At 38.6% G+C, this 15,770-nt stretch overlaps 3 non-coding genes across 3 annotated transcripts; all 3 read right to left on the bottom strand.

The window, feature by feature from the left end:
- Window positions 1-356: 356 nt before the first annotated feature.
- On the bottom strand, window positions 357-475 carry LOC126970892 (5S ribosomal RNA). The gene has a single exon (XR_007730714.1). It is a non-coding gene; the product is annotated as a 5S ribosomal RNA (ribosomal RNA).
- A 2,066-nt stretch (window positions 476-2,541) lies between these two features.
- Window positions 2,542-2,703, bottom strand: LOC126970991 (U1 spliceosomal RNA). The gene has a single exon (XR_007730754.1). It is a non-coding gene; the product is annotated as a U1 spliceosomal RNA (small nuclear RNA).
- A 1,914-nt stretch (window positions 2,704-4,617) lies between these two features.
- LOC126970996 (U1 spliceosomal RNA) lies at window positions 4,618-4,779 on the bottom strand. The gene has a single exon (XR_007730755.1). It is a non-coding gene; the product is annotated as a U1 spliceosomal RNA (small nuclear RNA).
- Window positions 4,780-15,770: the final 10,991 nt, after the last annotated feature.

Here is a 15,770-nt window from a genome sequence, read left to right as displayed (position 1 = left end):
ATGCAGTTTTGACAGTAGTAACAGGCAATTTGTAAACTCGGTTTTTAAGCAATGTATTGTACTCTTTTGAGTTCCGAGCTGTTTTGTGGACATGCATCGCCACTCTTATCAGGTAAAGCTTTCTATCAAATCTATAATCACATCCCAAAGATAATAAGAGAGGTATCGTCAAATAGGAATTTCTCATCTAAATTGAAAGAATACCTTATTAAAAACTGATTATATTCATTAGACGAATATTTTCAAATAAAAACTTTGATTTTAAGTTTGACTTTGAAGGAGGTAGGAAGTAGAACGAATCTTAAAAAGAATGACAAAACAACCAAAGCAAAAAAAAAGTGTTAAAAGAAACAAAAAGCCAACATCACGCGGTGTTCCCAAGCGGTCACCCATCTAAGTACTGACCGCGCCCAACGTTGCTTAACTTCGGTGATCGGACGAGAACCGGTGTATTCAACGTGGTATGGACGTTGGCGATGGACCGTTCGAACATTATCAACCAATAATATTTACACCAATTAACTAAACCAAAATAAAATAAGAGTTAAATGAACAAAAAAGCCAACATCAAGCGGTCACCCATCTAAATACTGACTGCGCCCGCACTGCTGAACTTTGGTAATCGAACAGGCTTCGGTAATCGCTGAATTAGAATGGTAACAGTTGCTGTGGATATTGGTATCAATATCAGTTAAATTTTTATTTTATAAAGTTATTGAAGCTATATTTCTTTTGGCGCGATGGAGAAAAATGATGAGAGTGAATTTTTACGATGCGCGCGCACACCGACATCTGAATTCTACATTGTAAAGTTAGTTGTAGGTGGCATGAAAGAAAAACGTAACAGGGTGAAGTTGGTTCTTAAAATTTTTTGACATTTGCGTCATTCGTTATCATGTAAAAGTTCAGTTATGCGGCAAAAGCAGAATGAAAGTTCAATCATGTTTAGACAGTAAAGTATGAAACATTATTTCAGGAACATATCATACTAGCCGATACCCCGCGACGTCGTTCGCGGACGTTTTTTTACACCTCGGGTTACATTACTTGACTTTTAGTAAGGATTCCTAATTTTTTGAAAATGTAATATAGCCTATAACACTCGGGGATAATGTGGCTTCCCAACAGTGAAAGAATGATTCAAATCGGTTCAGTAGTTGCGGAGCCTATTCAGTGCAAACAAACAAACAATCAAAGGAAGGAAGAGGAAAGCTCTTTATACACTACACTTTTGCTACACTACAATTTTGCTATCTGCGATTTTGTGATCAACAGTTTGGATTGTTGGGAACATACTTAAGAAAGTAGGGCAGGAAGCTAACCAGCTGTTCGCCGGATGTGACCCGATACGAGTCATGAACAATAAACTCACCGTCAATATTTTCGTAGTGCGGCTCGGCGCCGGACACGTCGTAGTTGTGTCTCGTGCGGGGCCAGTCCCGCGGCAGCCGGGCGCACGGGCTCAGGTCGGCCAACTTGGCGGTGCGGGGTGACGTCATCACCAGGCCGGCGCTGCTCAGGCCGGAGTGCACGCAGCCCAGCATGCGGAGGTGGACCAGGGCCGAGGCCACGTCCAGAGCCACCTGCAGCGCCCCCTGCACGCTGACCACGCGCCGCTGGGGGGGCTCACTAAGATATAGTGTTTGCTCCGCAAAAGAGAGCTGTTCGTGCTATATATCAGCTTGGTCATAGACAGTCTCTCAAAGAAAAATTTAAACAAATAAATATTATGACTGTTCATTGTTAGTATAACATTTATGAAAATTTAATATACGTTAACAAAAATCGTCACCTTTTTGCTCTTAATAGTGATTCTCGTTATTATAACACTAGAAATAAGGGATTGCTTGGAACTATTCTAGTAGGTTTCATAAGATACATAATAGCTTTAAGAGTAGATGTATACTTTTAAATTAAGGTATTACAAAATAGCTCTGTCGTAAATCCTCCTACTCCACAGCTGAATATCTAAGTGATCCGACAGCCCGGGACTAGATTATGATTCTTTTTATCACTCACAGCGCCATTTGTTTCCGAAGAGGCAGTAGTGTCTAGTATATTAGAAATGACATCAAAAAGAATTCTAAGGGAATCAATTTGGAGAAAATAAATGCCTTGTATGCCTTTTTATATGTTTTGAGTATATATATTACATTTGAAGACAAAACAATAATTTATATTACATATTTTGAGTTATTATGACCATAAATATTTTAATATATATATATATATATATCAATTATAATTATGAATTCAAATTAAGCTATTATGAAGGTCATCATTTGTGGTTCGCGTTACTTTTTTTTTAAAGCGATGAGAAAAGCGTTCATCTCATGGTAAGTATGATTATGAATTTGTATAAACTCATAACTTACAAAACAGCTTCAATCTACAGGTACGACAATGCCGTTTTCTTTAAGATTATCATGGTATAAATAAAAAGAACAAACACAATAAATGATTAGCCTGAATATTATCGGTACACGCCACACGATGATTAAATAGATTACCATTTAGAATTTATATTTTTTTATGATCATGGGGGGACGGCGCGTACGCAGTCCCCACTAACAAAAATTACGCGTCCGAGTTATCCGCATTAGGGATAATCGCAGAGGTCAACCCGACCGCAGTGCAATGGAAGAGCCTCGCTCTGGGGGAACCGCCTTCTTGATCACGGTGTCCCCTACGCCAGGTAAGTATGCTTACACACAGTTCAAGCGGAGTAGTCGACAATACTGAATAAATTTTGATAGCGCGTCGTGGAAAAGATTGTTACAGAGTATACCGCCATCTATCGGACATGCAGTGATATATTGTAACAATGATGCAATATTCGTGATGGGCACCATCTGTACAAACTTGCAAGTACCTATTTATGTTATGAAATCTTGGTAAAGCTTTCAATGGATACTTACGTATTCTTAAAGATGTATTATTGGATGGTAAAATAAACTTATAAATATTTTTAATATATTATTAATTATGCTGCCCATGTTTAACCACGTTACTGACATTAGTATTTGAATTCATTAGAATATTTTGATAATAACAAGAGAAAATTTTAAAGGTAATGAAAAACACTGATCTTTAATAAATATTAACATGGAACTGTAATTGTAAGTAAGTAAACCCTGATTTTTACTTACTTACAATTACAAACAGTTATTGGAGAAAATGTAAGGTATTTTGAAATGTAGAGAGTTCACATATTTACACAGCTAACATGGGTGGTAATGTTAGGATAGGTTATAACAGAGACAAACACGCCACATTATCTCTGCATCTCGTTGGAACGTGAATCATCTCCCGTTCCCCTTTCACCCCCTCGCGCTCGTCCTGTTGAGTCACCGAGAACCCAGATACTTTCATTGATTTTTCATCATTATAATAATAATAATCGACAACACAACATTTTTACATCAATTTATATTACTGAAAAAATAAAACATTGTTTATTTATTAATAATAATATCCTAGTGATTCTTGTTTTGCATACCTTAAAGCGCCGATGTGACATCATCGACGTCAGTTCCATAGAAAATGTAACCGATTAGTACAAATATAATTTTATACGGTACCACACGCCACGCTTTATACATCTCGTTTTATACAATTAATAAGCGCCATCTGCACAATACTCGAACATGTATCATTATTAATTAGTCACTGTTTTTTCTTCTTTATAAGAGCGCAGGTGGTTCAAACTTCAAAGGCTAGTTGTGTCGAGGCCCTGGTTTGATCCCCACCCATTTCTTCTTTTGAACAGTGTCGTATTGTTTTTAATTATAAATATAGTCAGGAATTTGATACTTAGTTTTCAATATACGATAAGTGTTTAGTTCTGTGGCAGGTGTGGACCTTGGACAACGGCAATCCGATCATTAAATCTCATTTTATTAAAAACTGGAATGGAGAAGGACGGGCTGCATTGCATCATATTAGCTGTTATAGTTAAGGTTTTATTCAAATTTAACGTTATAGTTAATTGATGCCTATATATACGATATCCAATGCATGTATAAAACAGCATTCATAAGTGGATATATACTTGGAAGCAGAAAATAAATTTTGTTTAATTACAAAAAGATATCGGGAAAAAGTGGTCATTTCAAAATTTCATCGTTAGTAATTATAATTTTTATTTCTAATATAAATATGAAATCACATTTCTCTGTGGAGCCAATGCATAATTCCACGCAGGCTAGTTGCTATGGGCAAAATTTGTAGTTCTACAAATTAGAATGCCAATTTATTTTTTACTCTTTCACGTCCGTTTCACTCGTATCGTACTCGGATCGTAAACAATAACTAATATTATGGTAATATAGCTCCTGACAATTTCAAACCCTCGCCATTGGTTCGGGCTTAAATGGCACCTCGTTAGCAATACCCTACCCTCCACCATTGTATCAGAATGTACCTACTTTTTATTTATTAAATTTTGAATACAGTTGTCAAACATGGCGTACTTTCAAAGGCTATAATTATGATTCGAAATTTAATCTTTTTCAGAGGCATCTTTCTTTTACACGGCCGTGACTTTCTTTTTCAGTTATAATTTCCTTTCAGTTATAAAGCTCCGATTTTTTTTCTTAACAAAATTTTATGATTATGGGGGGACGGCGCGTACGCAGTCCCCACTACCAAAAATTACGCGTCCGAGTTATCCGCATTAGGGATAATCGCAGAGGTCAACCCGACCGCAGTGCAATGGAAGGGCCTCGCTCTGGGGGAACCGCCTTCTTGATCACGGTGTCCCCTACGCCATCAACGATTATAATATTAAGCCTTAGAAACTATTTGCTTATATTGCTACCAACAGAGTAATCAGACTCGACATTTAAAATGTACCTTTATTTATTTACATTCGTTACAGTTTGTGCAAGTTTATTCCATTTTGAGGACCTTCAATTTGTTTTTTGTCCTACACCTGAATAAATAACTTTGAGTTTAAGAGCCCTGAAGGTACCTGCACATGTAGTATTCCATAGATAGTGTCGATGCATCTCTCGCAGACGATGTGCACGTTGCCCTGGACGTCGGGGTACACCCCCATCAGCAGGATTACGTTTGGGTGGCGGCATTTCCTGGAGCAGATAAGTGGGCTTAAATTAAAGACTATCGCTAAAATGGAAGAAGACTACAAAATATCATTTATCTCTTTTAAAAACTTCATCACTACAAGGGTAATAATATAAAATACAACTATATTTTATAAGTACCGTAACAAGGAGTTCATATCTGTACATAAAAACTAAATGTTATGTGGTTGACCGTAGCCATTAAAAATATAATTTAAAAGAGATCCAAGTGAAGCGAAGAAGAATATAATCGAATAGGATAGAGAATGAAGTAAAGTAAGAACGGTCGCCCAATATTTAATAGAAAGGGAAGGAATGTATAAATAAGAATATATTATATATATTCAAAAGAAGAAGATTGTTTTATTCTGCAACGATCCCGCGTGTGAGGGAAGACTCACGCGATACAGTACTAACTCACATTTACAATATATTATTTAAAATTAAAGTGGGTGTAAAGGACTCTGGTAAATTTGCTCTGACTGATCAAGTTTACCCAATCGAGCGTTACATGGCCAAGCGTGGCAGCTCAGTACAATTCAACACCAACAAAATAAAGTTCTCAGACTATTTAAACAAGTTTTCACTTCAAAAATCTCGTATATGTTAAGGAAGACTGTGTCTGTCACCGCAATCAAATGATACCGCTATCGCTTCTTTAATAAAGTTACTTTTCAAAATAAGTATTTTGTAACGTTATTGTACTGCCATCGCTTCGGTAAGAGGGAGAACGGATCTGCCATCATTTTGGCTCCAATCGTCATCGTAACCTGCTCGCGCGGTACACTTACGAGAGTCTATCTGCGGCCTGCGGCTCTAGGGCTAGGTAACGTGGACCCTTTGCTAGGTAACGAATGCTTCAGCAACCTTGGAGCTAAAATATCACCAGAACAGTCTGGTGCAGAAGGCAACAGTAGACCACAGCAATTATCTTGCCTCAGTGTCTTGTATAATCTTTGTAATCGGTAGTAAATCAATCTGCAAAAGAGATGTGTAATAAGGAGGCACGTTACGTTCAACTACTTATATATTTATTTTGTATGATACTCCCAAAGGAGTACCGCTTGCGGCTCTCTCTCTCCAAGAGAGGTCGCCTCCGATGAAGGCTTAGCGGGCACCTGGCCAAGGCCAACCTCAGGTGAAGTAGGAACGTAGGTTCTTGTGAGTCCCACAAAAACAACGCAACCGGCTGCTACTAACTAACTTTATTAAATTAACTGCATGAGTATTCATCACCTCCCTCCCATCGTTATCCAGGAGGGTGGCCCCTTCTCCTCTATCTCTAATCTATCCAAAAAACACTAGACGCTCACAAAGTATATACCTCAGTATATTGATCTCCATATTACGTTTCTTCTTCAGATCCTCCACAGTGACTCCCTGTAGCCTCTTCATCTGCACCGGCACCACACCCCATCTTCCCAGCGTCCAGCATTTGTTCTTGTCAATTTGAACGTCCAAGTTGCTCGAGCTCGCGATTGGTAGACCGAACAGGCTCGCATCGCTCTAAACATATCATTGTAATCAGGTGTGCTTTTTACTGCCACTTCATCTACATTCTACATAAAGAATCAATAATGAATCTATCGCACATGACGTTTTATCCATCAAACAGTAGTGTAGGATAAAAATAAAACTACTGTGGTTCTGAAACTTATTGATCTTGCACATCCGGGTTATTGATAAATATATGCTAAAAGTCAGTGAACGCATAATATATAACATGGAACCATTTCTGACACTTTAAAATAGCAAAACTAAATCTATACCGTTAGTGGACAGGGCTTAGGCTTCAAACTGTACTCACTGGTTAGGCGAGTTAGACGATCGGATCCAGGTCGGACGGAACTTTGAAAACAGACAAAACAAGGATTTAATATATATTCATGTGTTATAAAGTGGTGCAGAAATTAGAGGGATCGTCCTCCCAATGGGAATTAAATCACTTTTCACGTGTAAGTAGACCAATTATGTATAAATACAATAAAATGTATTTTATTTGAGGGATAGCATTATGCATACTGTTGTAGGTAGTAGCACATTTTACTAACTTTATATTACAGAACTAAAATATTTATATAGTTACTAACAGATACGGTTTTAATTTTGCCTTGAAAAAATGAAAAGCGCATTTATTTGTTGCGCGGCTGTTACAATTGTAGTTTTGAAAGGTTTTTTTTTGACTCCTTACGTAAACGCTCATCTTGTAATTTTTTATCATGATGTAATTCGCTATTAAATATTTCTGCGGATCTTTCTATTAATGTTAAAACGTATTTCTGTGTATCAATCGAAAAGTCTTAAGATCGTCCACGGCACTTTCCACGTAATAGGCGTTCCAGTTTACTGTGGACTACGAGGCACTAAAATGAAGTATCCCAATTAATTTATGGAACATGCTTACACTTTCAAAATACTGATAGGTACTATCAAAAGAACATGAAGCAATCCATCAATGGCAAATAGTATGTACGTACTTAGATGATTTCGCAAACCACTCTAGATCTAGTAGAATTGTTATTTATTTGAATTGTCAAACAAATAACAATTCGTGGACCATTGTTGTTCACAGACAATGACTTTTACACCACCGCGGTAGTACGAACACCACGCGGTGGTGTTTTCTACACCAAAATACTCGTATGCTCAACTGACAATTCGACTCCGACGTACTCGTATTTGATGATGGTCGTGACGGAACCCGGCAGATGTGAAACATCTTAGTGAATAAGTACCTATACATATTTCTGATTAACCTTTATAATTCTAGTGTTTTGATCATAATATATTTTGAACAATCCTTCAAACCTGGAATGTAGTAAATAGACATAAGTTCCATTTTCAGTTTTAATCCTAATCTCATGTTGAAGGCCATATGCGCTTGGATTACACGCGAAGGTTTTACAAGTTTTAACAAACGAATCCTCTCGGTAGGGGGGTACCACAAGGGTCTATTCTTGGACCCTAATTTATATATTTTTTCCTCTTCCTAATTTATATTAATGATCTACCAAATCTTGTAAAAAAAAACACAAGATGGTATTGTTTGCGGACTTCACTTATATTCAAAGTGAAACGAAGCCAAGTTTTATATGACGAAGTAAACAATGCTCTATCTAACATCGTGTACTGGTTTAGCGCCAATAACTTATTGTTAAACAGTCATAAAACCAAATATATTAAATTCACCGCGCCAAATGTCAAAAAAGTAGATGCGGATAATTTATTGAATGGAGAGGTTGTAAAACCAGTGGAATCCGCTGTATTTCTTGGCATTACTCTTTATTTCAAATTGCAGTGGGGCCCCCATTGGCGGATAGATAGATATATATAGATAGAGATTGGCGAATAGGCTTAGTTCTGCAGCATATGCGGTTAAGAAAATTAGACGGTTTACTGACATAGATACGGCGAGATTAGTATACTTTAGTTATTTTCATAGTATTATGTCCTATGGTATTTTGTTATGGGGCAGTGCGGCCGATATTAATACCATCTTTGTGCTGCAGAAGAGGGCTATTCGCGCGATTTATAACCTAGGTCCTAGAGAATCATTAAGAGAAAAATTTAAAGAAATAAACATTTTGACTGTTGCTTCTCAGTATATTTTTGATAATGTTCTGTATTTTCATAAGCACATTGAGGAATTCTCTAGAAACTGTGACATTCATAATGTTAACACGAGGAACAAACATAAACTTGTTATGCCTACTACTCGGTTGGGTCGAGTTAGTAAGTCATTTTTTGGGCGATGTATATGCTTCTACATGATCCCAGAAAATTTACAAAACAAATGTGTTACGAAATTTAAAAGCATTTTTAAAAAACGTTTGTGTGGGAAAGGTTATTATAGCATAAACGATTTTCTTAATGACACCACGGACTGGGAATAAAGCGAACACCCTCATGCTCTTTAATTATAAATGTTTATTGTACGATATCACATTGTAATCCATATTTTATATAAAAAAAAAGCCCGCTGAGTTTCTTGCGCCCATTCTTCTCAGGTCTGAGGCAGTCTCTTTCGAATGGGTGGTAGTTTTTGACGTTCAATAAGTGATTTTAAATCCTATTCTGAATAATTTTTTTTTTTTTATTTGAATCAGTAAGTTGCTTTTTAACTGATTTCAAAAAAGGACGAGGTTCTCAATTCGGCGCTGTTTTTGTTTGTTACCTCAGAACTTTCCAACGATTTTGATAATTATTTTTTTATTTGAAAGCTATAAAAAGACGAGGGTATAAAAGAGCGGTTTCCGGCTCATTTGATTCAGTCTCGTGCCAGATTTTGGCGAGTCAACACGTCCTGAGGATGCCTCGTGTAGAGGCGAAACACGTGTCGAATTGTTTTAAAACTAATATTGGCGGAATTAACACTAAAGAAAGCTCAAATCATTTGGATAATTATGGATTTTTATAAATTTTCTTATTGCTGCATTGCAAAATTTAGAAGATCTACACATATTTAGACAAATTATTGGTTAGTGTACTTCAGATTCACTAAAAACCGAAAAAAAATATTTTTTATAATACATAATATATAATATGTAACTACTAAACATTATTAAATAATTGCGTATTTTTATACAATGTAATTTAATAATATAAACCTAGTAACGATTATTGTTATTTAGGTTTTTATTTCATTCTATACTCGTAGGTACCATAAAAAATTAAGAATTGCACATTCCCGCCTTAGGTTGGTTACATAAATAATAATAGGCTACCTAACTAACAATAACAGACTAACCTTAGCATCTTCCGTTCCAGCACTAGTTGTAGAAGTACTCTGCAGCTGCTCATCAGCCCACTTGTCTAAGTTCTTCAGCTCCGTCATAACTTCCCAATATTTATCTCTATTGCTTTTCTTACTCTCATGGTCAGATATGTCTACAGGATTGCTAGCACCATCAACTACTTCCACGTCACTTTTTGTGTCCAGAAAATTCGACACGTCAAACGGGAGTGAATTATTTTTGTAGATGAAGGGTGGCGAAGAAGCTTGTTCATCGTCGAATTCGATTTGTTTATGGATTAGGAAATCAGGCGACCTGCACATATGGCGCGAACTTCTTCTAGGTTCTGAATGGGCGTTTCTTCTGCATACATTCCCTGGCATGAATACTTGGTTTTGGAAAAGAAATTGAATATTTGGAACTCCACCACAAGCACGTTCTTCAGACTGCGTACTTCTAACACGGTTGTATTTCTTCTTATATTTAATGGCAGACGTTTTCTCGTAATTGAATGTCGCGTCAGGATCCCTCGTACAATCGGTGCACGAGACGGGCAACGAATGTCTTCCACATCTCTTCTTGTTGGGGGTGACCTGTTCTCTGCATCCAGACGATCTCCTAGCTTGGAATTCTGCCAAGTCTCTCTTGTAGTCTTCAGTGCGGATGGTACCCACATGGGCTTGGACGTTTTCTTCTGAAACCGTTGGGTTGATTTGACTAGTCGTGATAGTAACTCTCTCCCTGGAAAATATTTAAAAAGACATTGTAGATCAAAATACAAGTTTAATGCTAATAGGTACCTGATGCTAAGCTGCATCTGCCTTTCACACTGACAAAATGATCACAATTATAACGCCTAATATAACAAAACAACCGAAGCCTCCATCACACGGTACAGCACCGACACTTGGATGAAGGGACACCAGACCTTCAAATCGGAACCAAGCATTACAAGTGCTTGTACTGTCTACTGTATAACGTGAATGTTTTTTATTTAATATTACATTTTTGCAAAGGCCGGGAAGTAGGCAATTGCAGGTCGTGTATGAGTTTCTTTACTAAATACGAGTCAGGCAAGTGCCATTTCCCGCCGAGGCATATATAGTGCTTTTCTCAAAAGAATGCAGGGAAATAAAACACACTTTTTATATATAATATAAATTCAAAGTAGTTCAATTCCCATATTTTTTTAAGTTTATGCCGTTTTTAACATGAATTGTACATTTCAGCATGGAATAATTTGCCCATAATGTTTTTGGCTTTTTGATGGCTTTTTAGTTTTAGAAATCTCATTAAAATACGCCAAAAATACTGTTTCGGAGAAAATGTCCACTTTTTCTCGTTTTTCGAACTCATAAAATTTTCATATACGTTATTATTTATTTTCTTTTGACATCGCTGGAATCAGGCTTTCCATTGCCAATTTGGCTTCTGATCGCAAATCTGGTGGAGTACAATCAATCTCCATTTCACTCTCTGAACCGTTGAAATTCATTGAAATTATTATTAAATTTATATTTATTAAGTATGTATGTAACTAACAAATAAAGATGAATTTTCAGCTTTGCCGCCAATTTTTTTTATCATCTGTGCCGACAGGCAAACACAACGAGACTAAGGTATGCCAAGAATGACAAAAGAGATCCGATCAAAGAGTATTTAATAACCCCAGCACGCCGTTTCATACAACATTGCAGGAGCGTTGTAATGTTCCAAATTTAAAAAACGCTCCTGCAATGGATTTGATTTTCTTTGTCCGAAAATACTTCGCGTGTTCTTTTTTCGAAAATAATGACAATATTTCCATGCATGTTTGAGAAAACAAATATTATACATTCCAATACTCCGGAATTCGTGGATAAAATGGAGTATACCCAGCGGGATCGAACCAAGAACCGATTGCTTGATAGGCATAAATACGTACGTTGAATTCCAAATGAAAATAACTATGTTGTTCTTCGTTTTGTTTGTAGTCAGTGTCACCGACCGACATAGTTAGTGATGCTACGTTAATTGTACCGGTAACGGAAATTACTTTTAAATTAAAACTCAACAAACCTACTGAGGCAAATGACACTTTTACATTTACCAACACTTTGGAAAAGGTTGAGCTATAATGAGAAGAAGTGGCAATTTCATCGTTTTACAAATAATTTCAATTCAAAGTCAAAGTCAAAAAATCTTTATTCACTGTAAATTTATTATAAGTTATTTAGTGCAAGTCAGGATGAAGTACAAAAGTTATAATAGCATTCAAATGAGTATAACAATATTTAGAACATTAATTCCAACTATCTTTATCATTCAAATAATCTTTCACATTATAATAGGCCTTAGATGATAATTTATTTTTTACGATACATTTTAATTACAATATTATGTAAAGTCAATAGTTCCGATTAGCCCTGTGCTGCCCCGGGGCGTAAAAAGAATAGGGTAGTCCCAGGTCCAAGGGTGTCGTAAGAGGCGACTACGGGCTTTTTGAAAGTGGGAGAGTCACGCTGCTGTCTTATGACGTCAGCACATTCGGGCCAGACTCGTCCGGGTTACTTACCACACTCGCACAGAATACCGGCGTGAAGTAGCGGCCTAGTGCCGCTATGTTTCGCATAGGTTAGTGTCGAGGACCGGAGGCCATTCCCCCCCGTCCAAACCAAGCTCTGTAGTACCGATTGGTGGCAGATCACAGCCCTGGTTCGATGCGTCACTTAAAGCAGCATCTGACTGCAAAAAACAGGCGTATCGAACTTGGGTTGCGGCGCTGGGCTCAAAGGATCCGAACTGCAAAGTTCTGAAGAGGAAATATAACCGTGCCTCCAGATTTTTTAAGCGGCAAATCGCCCGTGCGAAATCGAAGCACGTCGTCAAAATTAGCGAGCAGCTTTCCAGTTACCCGACCGGAACACGCAAGTTCTGGTCGTTGTCGAAAGCTGCTCTTGGTAACTTCAACCAGCCGTCCATGCCGCCGTTGCACATGAGGAATGACACCCTGGCCCATACGGCAAAAGAGAAAGCCGATCTCTTGTGCACTCTTTTTGCCTCCAACTCGACTCTTGACGACAACGGAAAAACACCGCCGACCATCCCGCGGTGTCAGAGCTCCATGCCTGAAGTACAGTTCCGACAGAAAACTGTTAGGCGAGCTCTGTTTTCGTTGGACGTCAGGAAGTCGAGCGGGCCGGATGGCATTTCTCCAATCGTGCTTAGAACGTGTGCGCCTGAGTTGACGCCGGTGCTAACGCGTTTATTCCGGCACTCTTATTCAAAAGGCGTAGTCCCTGATTCATGGAAGTCAGCCCTTGTCCATCCGATCCCAAAAAAAGGAGACAGTTCGGATCCGGAAAACTACAGGCCTATTGCTATTACCTCCCTACTCTCCAAAATTATGGAGAGCATAATTAACCGCCAGCTCTTGGTATACCTTGAGGGTCACCAGTTGATCAACGACCGGCAGTACGGCTTTCGCCATGGTCGGTCGACTGGCGATCTTCTGGTATACCTAACACATAGATGGGCGGCGGCTATTGAAAGCAAGGGGGAAGGCCTGGCAGTTGGTCTGGATATAGCGAAGGCCTTTGATCGTGTATGGCACAAGGCGCTCCTCGCAAAACTTCCATCATTTGGGCTTCCCGAGAGCTTATGCAAGTGGACCTCCAGCTTCCTCACTGGGCGCAGCATACAGGTCGTTATCGACGGTTATTGCTCGAATCCCAAGCCCGTGAACGCTGGAGTGCCCCAAGGCTGTGTGCTATCTCCCACGCTGTTTCTTCTGCATATCAATGATATGTTGGACACCGCCAACATGCATTGCTATGCAGACGACAGCACTGGTGATGCCGTATACACGGGCCATGCAGGTCTCTCTCGGGAAAACGTCGACCAGTGCCGGGAGAAACTTGTGTCTTCTATCGAGTCCTCTCTCGAGAAGGTCGCGGAATGGGGTAAGTTGAACCTTGTCCAATTTAACCCCCAGAAGACTCAAGTTTGCGCGTTTACCACTAAAAAAACCCCATTTGCCGTGTCACCGCTCGTCGAGAACACTTCCCTTAAAGCCTCGCCTAGTATCGGAATACTGGGTCTCGAAATCTCGAGCAATTGCCAATTCCGTGGCCATCTGGAGGGCAAAGCCAAACTGGCTTCAAAGAAACTGGGCGTCATAAATAGAGCACGGCAATACTTCAAGCCGGCCCACATTCTAGCGCTCTACAAAGCGCAGGTCCGGCCTCACATGGAGTATTGCTGTCATCTCTGGTCTGGCGCACCCCAGTATCAGCTCGATCCATTTGACCGCGTGCAACGCAGAGCAGCGCGAATTGTCGGGGACCCAGTACTCTGTGAACGTCTGGATCACTTGGCGTTGCGTAGAGACGTCGCTTCATTGTGTGTCTTCTACCGCATTTATCACGGGGAGTGTTCCGAAGAGCTGTTCAACCTGATTCCTGCGGCCGAATTTCTTCTTCGCACGACACGCCACAAGTTACGATATCATCCCCACCATCTGGATGTGTGGCGGTCCTCCACAGTGCGGTTTTCAAGGAGCTTTCTTCCTCGTACCACGAAGCTGTGGAATGAGCTTCCTTGTGCGGTGTTTCCGGGACGATACGACATGGGTACCTTCAAGAAAAGCGCGTACACCTTCCTTAAAGGCCGGCAACGCTCTTGTGATTCCTCTGGTGTTGCAGGAGAGTGTGGGCGGCGGTGATCACTTAACACCAGGTGACCCGTACGCTCGTTTGACCTTCATTCCATAAAAAAAAAAAAAAAAAGCTAAAAGTGCAAAACTTTTAGTGTGCCCCATGTACAGTTAGGAAATTAGCTTAAAAAAAGAATGGGTTATTAAAAAAAAATATTTTTTGCTTTTCATAATATCACTGCTTTTAATAGAATTGCAAATACATTTTTCTTATCTCACGCATTATTTTATCTTATATTATAAGCACATCGTCCAGTAATTTAATCTTAGATTAAGCTTTAAGGCTGCAAAGTACTCGGTCTAGATTGGAAGCCGAGGTTATGGTCCTTTGGGTTAGAAAAATCGTAGGTGTTCATTTTAAAAACTTACTCGTCTGTTAAATAGCAATAACAGAGAAAAACAAATTGAAAACACACACGCAAATACGTTGAAGTTGATTTGTAAGTTGTCATTTTACAATGACATAGATGTTGCCAAATAATAGATAAAGAAATCTAATGAATTAATATCGGTTTTAATTGATCTATTTCATTCCTTTTTAAAACATTTATTATTAACACTGCATGTAACATGTACCTTTATACCTAACAATTGAACTGTCAAACAATATATTTGCTACAACATCCAATGAATATGTATATTATGGCCGTATGAATACACCCCTAGTCATTATAAAACAAAAAGCTATTCACATTAACATGTATGATGACAACAAAAATACCATATTATATTATACCGAATACATACATTCAAAATAGATTAAACAAACTAAATCGCTTCAGTAAGCGCTTTATTATTTGGCAGCACTGCTTCGTAACATTCAAATATGTCGTCTTATTGTGAAATATCGTTACGTTACTCATTTTATTAAGTTTTTTTTAGATAAAAGCAAATGACTGGGCGTTTGAAATCCTAAAATGGGCATTCCCCTTTGTCGTGTTCATTGTTGCGTACTCCGTGTCCTAGACATTAAGTGTAAGTGTACCTATTAAAATGTATTCCGTAGACGTCCGTCATGAACTAAGCGCGGACGTCAACTAAATTGAAGCGGAGCGATTACACATTTCCTAAGTCATTTCGATTTAGGGAAAAGTGCGGTGGGAGCCTACCAACATGACTAAATTGGAGCCAAAGTGTTCTAATTCCCGTTACGTCTTTCGCTTTCTAAGTAAATTTTCTGCAGATTGAATAATGTAATAAGTTCTTTACGCGCTTGAACTCGCACTCTGTCGGTTTTTGAGGTCGCATCAAAGGAGCTTC

The sequence above is a fragment of the Leptidea sinapis genome, chromosome 1 (assembly GCF_905404315.1).
Source record: "Leptidea sinapis chromosome 1, ilLepSina1.1, whole genome shotgun sequence".
In the NCBI taxonomy this organism is placed as follows: Eukaryota; Metazoa; Arthropoda; class Insecta; order Lepidoptera; family Pieridae; genus Leptidea; species Leptidea sinapis.
This window is presented reverse-complemented; position numbering and strand designations above follow the sequence as displayed.